This window comes from Procambarus clarkii, chromosome 16 (assembly GCF_040958095.1).
Source record: "Procambarus clarkii isolate CNS0578487 chromosome 16, FALCON_Pclarkii_2.0, whole genome shotgun sequence".
NCBI classification, from domain to species: Eukaryota; Metazoa; Arthropoda; class Malacostraca; order Decapoda; family Cambaridae; genus Procambarus; species Procambarus clarkii.
Genome location: NC_091165.1, coordinates 49,841,848 through 49,852,914, shown reverse-complemented (window position 1 = coordinate 49,852,914; position 11,067 = coordinate 49,841,848).

Here is an 11,067-nt window from a genome sequence, read left to right as displayed (position 1 = left end):
CCGGTTACGAAGAGTTCGTAACATTAATGGCATCCCCAGCAGGATCCTTACCTGTTGTTCAGTGTCCATTGGTCTTGGTGAGTGTAGTGATTTGTTTAACGTAATTAGCCGGTAAATAAGTGCTTCCCAGTGGATAGATGTCCCATTTTGCAGTATAAATTTTAAGTTCAATTCAGTGACTACGAATTGGGTAATCAGTGATAAGTGATTTATGGTAGGAAAAAGTAAGAGACCGTAAATTGTGTTTGTGTCGTGCTTCCGAAGGGAACAATGGCTGAGAGGCAGACCATAGACACCCTGGATGATGTTCAGGAGTTCCTTAACCAGGAGGACTGCCTCTCCAAACTAAAATACCTTGGGAAGCCCGAATTAGTGTTGATAAATGCGTACCTGGAAAGTAAGGCGATTGATCGGGATTCGCGGGTGGACATCCTTTCAAAAGTACATAAGCATTTTAAATCTGCCGATAAAGAAGACAGTGAAGGACAGAGTAAAAAGGCATGCATGGCTTCCTCTGAAAAAGAAAGACAGTGATGGTGACAGTGACACTAGTGAACTTTATACAAGTCTCTTGACTGAAAATGCATGAGTTGGAGATCAATCGTGAAAGAGTGGAAAAAGCTAGAAATGGAAATGAAACGTTTAGAATTACAAGAAAAGGAGAAGGATAGACAAAAAAAAAGGATATACAAAAAAAAAAGAAGGATAGACAACACGAATTAGAAGTACTGAGATTAGGTGGTGGTAGAAAGGAAATGAGTAGTTTCGATCCGGTGCAGAACATCAAAATGGTTCCGAAATTTAATGAAAAAGAGGTATCTTAATTTTTTACCGCTTTTGAAAGCTGCTGCATCTTTGAAATGGTCAAAAGATAATTTGGCAGTTATGACTCAGTCGGTGTTAACTGGGAAAGCCCAAACAACCTACTCAACATTATCAGCGAGTGAGTCAAGTGATTACGATGCGGTAAAGGTGGTGGTTTTGCACGCTTACCAGTTAGTTCCAGAAGCATACCGGCAAAAATTTTGAAACCTGAATAAAGGGGCAGAACACACGTATAAAGAATTTGCAAGATTAAGAGAGATTATTCGTAGAGTGGTGCGAGTCTAGAAAAGTAGCCCGTAAAGAACAGCTGGAACAGCTTATCCTCATTGTAGGAATTTAAAGATTGCCTACCCGAAGATTTAAAGACCTATCTCGAGGAACAGCAGGTAGAAACATTAGAGGTGGCCGCCACATTGGCCGACGAGTATGCATTGACTCGCAAAGCCCCTGCACGGCATCCACCGAAGCCAGGTCCCAGTATGTTACATACAAGTATGGAGGAATATATGGGTATAAAGGAGGGGAACTTAAGGGGCCAGGCAGTCCAAATCGGGTAAGTCCATAGAGGAGTAATTGGGAAGAAATAGTATGTTGCACATGTGGACGAACAGGTCACGTGGCTGCGGCTTGTAAACAGTCGGCTTATCACCCCTCCAACAAAACGGTTTTGTTGGTAAATCTATTACAACCATCAGGAGGAGGCCCATCGACCAAGGTCGGACAATAAGGGTCCAAAATTTGGTATGTTCTCCCCTTACACGTCAACTGGAAGTGTAGCCGGAAGTCAGGGTAGCAACTCGGTGATTATTCTGAGGGACAGCAGTGCAACTCGGTCCCTAATAAAGAGGAGTGCTTTACCGAAGGAGGTATGGGTTGAGGGGCAGCCAAGTGTTATTCTAGGAGGCTTCCCAGACTCTTATGTCGCCCCCTTGGTGGGTGTGCACCTTACCTCTCGGTATTTTACTGGCCCCTTGTACATTAGCTGTAGTAGAGCATATTCCAGTACAGGCAATCGAGATCATACTGGCCAATGATTTGGTATTGGGGCTAGAGCAGACTAATCCCGTTGTTGTGGCAGAACCAGTAGTTGACGTGGGGACGCCGTTGGTGGTAGTTCAAACCAGATCCCGAGCCAAAAAACATTTAGGGCTGGGAAAGTTATTTGACCCTATGAGTACCCCTGAAGCTATCAAAGACCCTAGTAAAACTTTTCACATTTTTCCAGAGATTCCAGATTGGACCAGGGGGTCTTTAATAAGAGAGCAAGAGAAAGACCCACAAGTGAGAGCTCTGGCCGAACTGATTAACTCAGGTCGGAAGTCGGGAGCTAGATATTTCAAAGACGACAAAGTGTTGTTCAGAAGGTGCCTACAGAGAACTCCTCACTCCTCAGATGATGTAAGTAACACAAATAGTGGTGCCCGCCCCATTTAGATCAAGACTGATTGAAGTGGCACATGATAACGGATACTCTGGACATGGTGGGATTTCTAAGACTTTCCATCGGCTAGCTAGGAACTTTTACTGGCCCAAGATGATGGCCGATGTACGGCACCACTGCAAAACGTGTCATGTTTGTCAGGTGGTTGGTACAGTAAACCAACCAATTCCTAAAGCCCCTTTAAACCCGATACCCTCCATAGGAGAACCTTTTGAACACCTAATTTTAGATATTGTTGGTCCTCTTCCTCCTCCTACTTCAGGTGTACATTATCTGTTTACCATCATGGACAGAGTTAGTAGTTACCCCGAAGCTGTTCCCCTCCGAACGATAACATCTAAGGTGCTAGTAAAACACCTGATCTGGTTCTTCTCTAGACAGGGTCTTCCTAAGACGGTTCAAACTGATCAGGGACCAAATTTTACTTCTAAATGTTTTAAGCAACAGATGTTGAACATGGGAATTCATCACATCACATCCAGCGCTTATCACCCAGAGTCCCAAGAAGCCCTCGAGAGGTTCCATCAGACACTGAAACAGATGATCAGGAAGTACTGTATCGGTAAGCAAGGACGTTGGGTGGAGTAACTACCATATCTACTCTATGCTCTAAGGTCAATCCCAAATGAATCTCTTAGCCTGTCCCCTTTTGAACTTATATATGGTCACATAGTACGTGGACCCTTGGAGGTGGTCAGGGACCAGTGGGATGAAGTGGATAGTGATATAGAAATGGTTGATTGAATCTCGTCACACAAGGGACGACTGTTTGGCAATTTGGTAATGATAATTTGGTACATAACCAGACCACTATGAAAGCCAATTATGATGTCACAACCAAACCCAGAGATTTCATGGTGGGAGATCAGGTGCTAGTCTATTCTCCAATTATGGGGGGGGGGGGGGCAGGGGGAGTTTAGATGGAAAATTTAATGGCCCCTATCCTGTGATCAAGAAGGTAAATGCAACCAATTATGTGCTGGACACGCCTGATCACAAGAAGAAAAAGATGCATGTGCATGTTAACATGATGAAACTGTACAATCCCAGGAACGTGAAGCCTGTCTGTATGATTGCAACTCCAGAGGACCACGAAGACGGCATACTGGGAGATACACACAAGCCGGTGGATACCAACTATCTTATACTGCAGAATTTGCTTACCAAACTAGGTCATGTAACCGCCGTTACAGCAACAGCCCTTAATAAGCTTGATTTTTAGATACAAATCAATATTTAAAGACAGTCCAGGGCTGACAACGATTCTAAAACATAACATTGTCCTGGAAGAAGAGGCACGACCCATTAAGCAACATCCCTACCGTATGAATCCGTTTAAGAAGGGGGTAATAAGGAATAAAATAGACTACATGCTCAAGTATGACCTAATCTCGCTCAGTACTAGCCCATGGTTCTCCCCTCGTCCTTTTATTACCCAAATCAAACAACGAATTCCCCCGTCTGTATAGATTACCGGAAGGTTAATAAGGTTACAGTGGCAGATACTTACCCATTACCGAGGATCGAAGATTGCCTCGATGCAATAGGTAAAGCTATTTACCTCATCTAATTCGATCTGTACAAGGAGTATTGGCAAGTTCCCTTAACCGAGGAAGCTAAATCCATTTCAGCTTTCATTACTCCCGAGGAATTATACGAATGTAATGTGATGCCTTTTGGCATGAAAAATGCTGCCTCGACTTTCCAACGATTGATAGCCATAACGTTGCGGGGAATCGAAAACTGTAATGGTATACAGTGATGATGTACTAATTTATGATAACTCCTGGGACGGTCATTTACTCAATCTTGAGCAGTTCTTCATAGCTATCCATGAAGCTAATCTGGTAATCAATCTCCATAAGTCCGAGTTCTGCAAAACGTCCATAATCTTCCTAGGACACACAGTCGGTGGAGGAAGAATTGCTCCCAAAGACAGTAACATACAAGCCGTAATCGAATTTCCGCCTCCAGTTTCAAGGAAAAATGTTAGGCAATTCTTAGAACTGGCTGGATTTTAGCGAAAGTTCGTCCCCAACTTTTCTTCAGTTGCGGTCCCATTAACACATCTTTTGGCTAAGGGGTGAAATTCAACTGGTCAGAGGAGTGCCAGCTAGCTTTTGAGAAGCTGAAGTCTATATTAATATCGCCCCCCGTTTTGATGGCTCCTGACTTCGATAAGCCATTTATATTTACTATCTATGTCTCAGATTTTGGGATAGGAGCCGTGTTGTCCCAGGTCGATGATGATGAAGTAGAACATCCCACTTCGTACTATTCAAAGAAATTAAATGACTGCCAACGAAAATGCTCGATTATCGAAAAAGAAACCTTATCACTAATTACCGCCCTGCAACATTATGAAATCTATGTAACCCATAACAGGCCAATTCTAATATGATCAGACCATAACCCCCTCTGTTTCCTAGCCCAGTTCAATCACAAGAATATGAGACCAACACGATGGAGTTTATACGTCATGCAGATTGTACATATTAAAGGGATCAATAATGTGGTAGCGGATGCATTATCCCGCAAGTAATTAGTAAATGTTTGTTCTTGGTATTGTTTTAACCGTGTGAAAACAATCTTTTTTTAGGGGGGAGGTGTGACGGACTTCGGCGCCATCAACGATCCGGGTGCCGAACTATACAAGTTGACCCTCCCAGTAACCATAGCTTCCCATCTTCTAGTCTGCCAGACTGAAAGGTGATGAGAGACCAGAGGCAGGCTAGGGAAGGCAGTGAAGCCGGGATAGTGGAAGACAGAGGTCGACCTGGATGGACTAGCCAAGTGGGCTGGTTGAGCACTGTGGTCTTTACTCCTAGAGGTGCTAGCCAAGGAGGCTAGAAGAGCACTGTGGTTGAGCGCTGTAGACTTTGGTTCTGGAAGGTACTAGCCAGTGAGGTTGGTCGAGTGTTGCTGGCTTTGTTGCTTGGGCGTACCAGCGAGTGAGCAAAGAAGACCTCGGCAGAAGCACTTCGTGATTGTCAACCGTGAAGCAGGCTAGCGTAAGGGCTAGTAACGCCAATCCGTTTGACCTCTCAGTGTTGTATATATTATTATATATATATATATATATATATGGATTTTTATGGTGATGGGAAATAATAATGAGATATTTCAAGCGTCTTTAATATTACTTTTAAACATTACACTACATTTCCACCATGATTAGGGTCCTCTGAACTTTAGTAGGATCACAGTTTATAAAGAACCCGGTTAAGAGTTCATAACAGTGCCCTCATGGCTTTCGAGTCCTTTAATTTGGTCCATCCAGTGGTCGTCGAGATTCAGCATTGGCTGTTTCTTATTTCCAGTAAATTTAAGTCAGTTGAGTTTTGCTTGGTTCCCAGTCATATTGGTGTCTAAATGAGAGCATGCGGACGCTGCCGCTAGGGATGCTGTCTGCTCGTCCCATCTCACGTAAAGGTATTCCTTAATCCGACTTTTACCCAGTTATTCATTACTCCATCCTTACCCGTTGGCAGGATTGTTGGTCTTTTGTTACTGGTAAACTGCATACTCTTAAGAGTAGTGTGTCCTCGTGGACTTTCCTCCTACCACCGTAAACGGCTATGGGGAACTGCTCTGGCGAGGTTGTGTATTGGCCATACACGCTTAACTCACGCTTGTCACTTAATGGAGCACCGCCCTGCTCCTCCTTGTCCAAATTACCTTATCCCTCATACGGATGTTCATATCTTTGTCGAATGTTTTGACTTCTAAGACGAGCGTGTCATACTTTCCGACTGTCCCTCGCGGACTCTTTTTCCCTTGATAGAATTCTTGGTGAATCTGATACATTTTGATATTGTTCGCCTTATGTGTTTCTGTTCTCGTATTGGTATCCTTGGTGACATTTAGCACCCTCATATTATTCCACACATTTTATGGTGCTGCATAACCTTCCCGGTTTAGTGCCTTCTTTTGATAATTACTCGAGTCAAATGGCAGTGAAAACACGAGATATATTGTTATATATATTGTTATATATATTGAAGTTGCAGTTTGCTGCAACTTCACTTGCAACAGCCTGGTCTGTCTGGATTAAGAGAGATTACAGAAATCTGTTTTGGGTAAACTGGAAAAGTTTGTATTTATGTTGCAAAGAAAACCTAATCTAAATTTCCTAGGCCTAATACATGCAATGTTAGGCAACGTGTATATGTACTAATATCGTACATATGAGCTATATTAAGCCTAGGAATATTTAAATTTGGTCTTTAGCTTAATTTTTTCAGACTATAAAGTGAATAGTACCAAATTCTATCTAAATTGCCTTTTGTCAATTTATGTACAATGGTCCACAAATTTAAAAAAAATTACTATCTGAACAGGAAGATGGGCTTTCCACATCATTTCTAAGAGTTTCTGGTAATAAAGTAAATTTGGGTAAATTGCTGTTCCATTCAAGATAGCCGACATAACCTTTATTTACCAAGGGATATATAAGTATTATACACCATGACCGATCAGAATATTTCTTTGAATCCCTATTGTTAGATCATTAAGATAAAAGAAAAAGGTAGTAACGCTGTGTATCATGTATAGGATAGGTTGAGAGATCATTTGTCATGAGGATTATACCCATTTTTTGGCAGCACACTTATCAGTGATGGCCGCCCCAATAAAAGGTAGTAATATAACTGAGAAACCAGGAACTCGTTGAGGGGAGAGTTTTACAGCCAGTCAGAAGTGGAAGCATAAGAATTATCTGCGAAGGGATTCCCAAACATATTTTGTTGTTTGCCTTATTTGCGTATTTCTCTCAGCAGTGTTCTTCAGCCACTGCCACTGTTGCAACCTCAATCTGTTTTGCGAGATTTAACATTTATGGAGGGTTTATCAGATGTCACAAGATATTGAAACGTGCAAGTGAACACAATACAGAATCTTCCTAGCGAGAAGTGAGATTCTATGCTTGGCCAATAGAGGGGTGTGGATGTGCCTGCATTTTGCTCCTCTAGACGTTCTAGAGTTGGTGGTGGGACGACTGTTATGTGCCCCTGTGTACCCTGATTTTAAGGGGTACAGTTGCTTCAGGATGGGTTCGTCGGTGCCTCCCCTTAAGTGGACTACTTTGGCAGGCCTGGCGTTCTCTATACGGATCATACGACGGTTAGTGTGGCACTCGTAGGTGCGCTTCAGGTCATGGAGGATTTAGTGGGTATGCAGTTTATCAGTGATCATGTGGTGGTCGAGTTCCAGCAGCAAGGTGTTTCTAGGGTTCATCAATCGATGTGACAGTCGCACTTATCCCATGCTTGGTGGAGCAGGCACCATTATGGTTACCAACATGAGAGTGCCAGGTCAGTCACTTACATAGCGGTGCATGGGGCACCATTTGAAATGCAAGACGACCTGTTGACCCAGCTGTTTGGTAGCTATGGAAAAGTGCTTTCTGTCGGGTGAAATAAGGTTACTGCTGGACACGGTGCTGGGCTAATGGCCGGTACACAGACTTTGGTGATGTGTCCCTGACAACAAGTGCCGTCCTCGATCTTTGTGATGGGGTTTCATCTTCGATGCATGTATTCGGGCCAACCCTGTGTATGTTTTTGTTGTGGATGGACTGGTCACCTGGCAATGTTGTGCACAACTGATGTAGTTGACTGGGTGAATATCTTCATGGTGGAAGATTTTTCTGCGTCTGTTCCTCGGACACTCCCATGGGGGCGGTGGATGATGGTGCCGCCAAGCTTCCATGTTGCTTGGATTGCGAGATGGTGGTTTCCATGTTCCAGGTGCAGGTGAGGAGGGGGAGGTGCTGCTGGTGCCCCCGGAGATTGCTAATATGACGGTGTGCCTGGTTGAGATTCCAATGGATGGACAGTGTGCGGTTGCAGATTCCGGTTATGATCCACGATGTACCACCAGATGTGGTGTTGGAGGATTCTCTCCTGGGAATGTCCCTATCGGTGTTGGAGTGCATGCCTGGTGTGGCTGCCTCGTCTGTGGTACATGTAGGCCCCCCCCCCCCCTCCTGACTCTTCTCGGGTAGCACTTCCGGTTGATGCTCTAATGGTGTGCATCCTCCTCTACGGCCTCAGGATATCACTTGGGGCTGACCTAGTCCCTAAGCAGAAACCCAAGAAGGGCTCTGCCAGGTTGCAGTCCCATGGTATTGAGGATCCAGTGGAGAATATGGAAGATGAGATGGGGGTGCATGGATGAGGCTGTGGTTGCGGAGGAGTAGGGACGGGGTGAGTGATTCCTCACAGATTCTGCTCTATGGATTCCCCAGTGCCAGTTGCCCGAAGTGCGAGGGGTGGGGGTAGTATTGTTGATCCTAGAACCAGTAGACCTGAAGGGCATGACTTGCAGATGATTCACAAAGTATTGTCACTCAGAGGACGCCTTCACATTGGTGGGGAACTGGCGTCTTCCCTCCTACATTGCTCTGTTCCCCAACAGTGAATGTCTTGTAAAGTATGCTTTTCGACTGGACAGGCCATTAGTACATACATCTTTCCCCTAGTTCAGTTGCTAGTCCAGATGCTGCCCTGATCAGTCTCACTCAGGGATGATTATCTTTCTGGCGCTTTGGTGGCCAGCTCATCCTTGGTTTCCGGTTCTTTTAGCCCAGTATGTCACCCTGGGCACTTTTCCATGGCTCCACCTCTTTCAGCAGATTGATTGTTTTATCACCCTGGTTCGACCTTTTCGGTTCTTTGCGTCTGGAGGTTTCTGACAAAGGTTTATCACCACTTGTAAAGCGAGAAAGTGGATCGTGGTGGCCCAGTATTTGGTTAACTTACCTAATTCATGCCTGTCTTGTGTGGCCATGGACCGGGTTTTCTGGCCTGGGGCCAACAATGAGCGGTGTGTGTGCCGCTGCCATCTCATCTAGAGATGTCTAGAAGAGACACTGAATGGGACAGCAACACCAGGCTTCATGGACGTGAATTTGCATGACAATTCGGCACCTGCCAGCAGGGTGAACTAGTGGAGAGACAAGTCACATGACTCACCAGAGGTGGTGTGGTGTAGGCTAGTCTCTCGAGTCAGCATGTTACCTTTAACACCTGTACACAGGACATAATGCCAGCAATTGAGGAACCGAGATATTTTTACGTTACAAAGTGTCTGTGAATGAGAAGACGAAAAAGTCTCTAGGAGTGACTGACTCCTAGAGGATTCCTAGAGGACTCCTAGAATTCATCATAGAATCCTCTGGGAGGATTCTATGATGAATTCTAAACGTTGCCAGGAGGGCAATTCTGAGACCATTGGAAACTCTGGGACTTGCCTGTGGCAACGTAAACTGCTCGGCCGAGGGAACAAGTGGTCACCTCACAGCTTCATTGTCTTCCACATAACTGAAGAAAGTCATGGTTATTATAGTCTTGTGGGTTGTTGGTGTTGTTGTCGTCGTGTTCCTCCTTTACGGACAACCCAACCCACAACTCGGTAGAGTGCTTATACCTCACTAGGAGATCACCCTTGGCGCTTCTGGCTCTTGGAGAGGGGCTCAACGTCACACGTTTAGGGGATGCGGCTCCAACACTTAGCCTCGTTGTCACGTGCACACACCCACTCGAGCCGCTGTGACTCCCCACTCTCTCCTTAGGCGATATGATCTCCTCAATCCCCTATGACTTACTAGTATTACCTTCTACCCTGTCCACAGCAGTGGTTCTTGGTTCTTTCTCTCTCTCTCTCTTCTTCTGGACTATATCATGGGAAGCCTCACTAGGACAAGGGCAAACACCAGCAAATTGGAATACATTTACTGGACAAAGCACATACACACATATAATAATAATGAATCCTATACTCTATACTATTACAGTCAGGTTGCTCTCCAACATCATCAGAACTCTATCATCAGCTTATCAAGTGGTGTCCTATCTCCTGGTTCACCACCTGATACTATCAACCTCCTTAAGTTGTTCAAGTCTACATACACTGTTGCACCATCAGCAAGAGAATATATATATATATATGTATCTATAAATGTGTACAAAGAAAATTAGCATTTGAATGCAATAACATATCAGTATAAATGTTCATTGATACACAACAATGATCAATCGATCAGTCCTAGAACGCATACGTCTGTAGGTAATCCAGCCTACGGCTGTAACTCTAAACTTCAGTATAAAACACTCCTTGACATAAGAATGCAAACAATCACTCGCCTCTCACTGCGTCTTGCACGCTAATGACAACCAAACACTCTCAACTCCCTACAAGTAATCCACCAGAACTTCCCTTCCACCTCTGGAAGTTCACTACCCTGATATCTTTAGGTTCTTCCGGGCTTCACTACCAGGATCCTCTGCAGCTCCTCCAGGCTGCTATCATGAAGTTTCCTTGAGCAACTACGGTGCTTCACCCTTCTGCTAGGGTCCTCCACAGCTCTCTTGGCTGCTATACCATGAAGTTTCCTCGAGCAACTATGGTGCTTCACCACCTCTACAGAAGCACGTGACACTCCTCTTCACTGCTTCTCCTCACAGCTCGAGGTCCTCTGCTCCACTACCTTGGAGTCTCATCAACTACTTCACCTGTGCTGGCTTCGAAGTTCTCAGCAACTTCTTCCCCAAAGACAAACCTGCAACCCATCGACACTCCACTAAAATTGTTTCCCCTTTAACACAAACAAAATAATCACACAATATGTTTGCCTCCAACCTCTATCTGTCCTGTACATACAGTGAGAGTGGACTCCCCCGTTTTGGGCGGGTCCATACTCCACCTCGCCCGGCGGGCCTCCTCACTCAGGGAGGGTCCTTCACAGTCAGGAGCCGGGCTCCCTCAGTTGCCCGCCAGCGCTCAGAGGGGATGGACGTCGC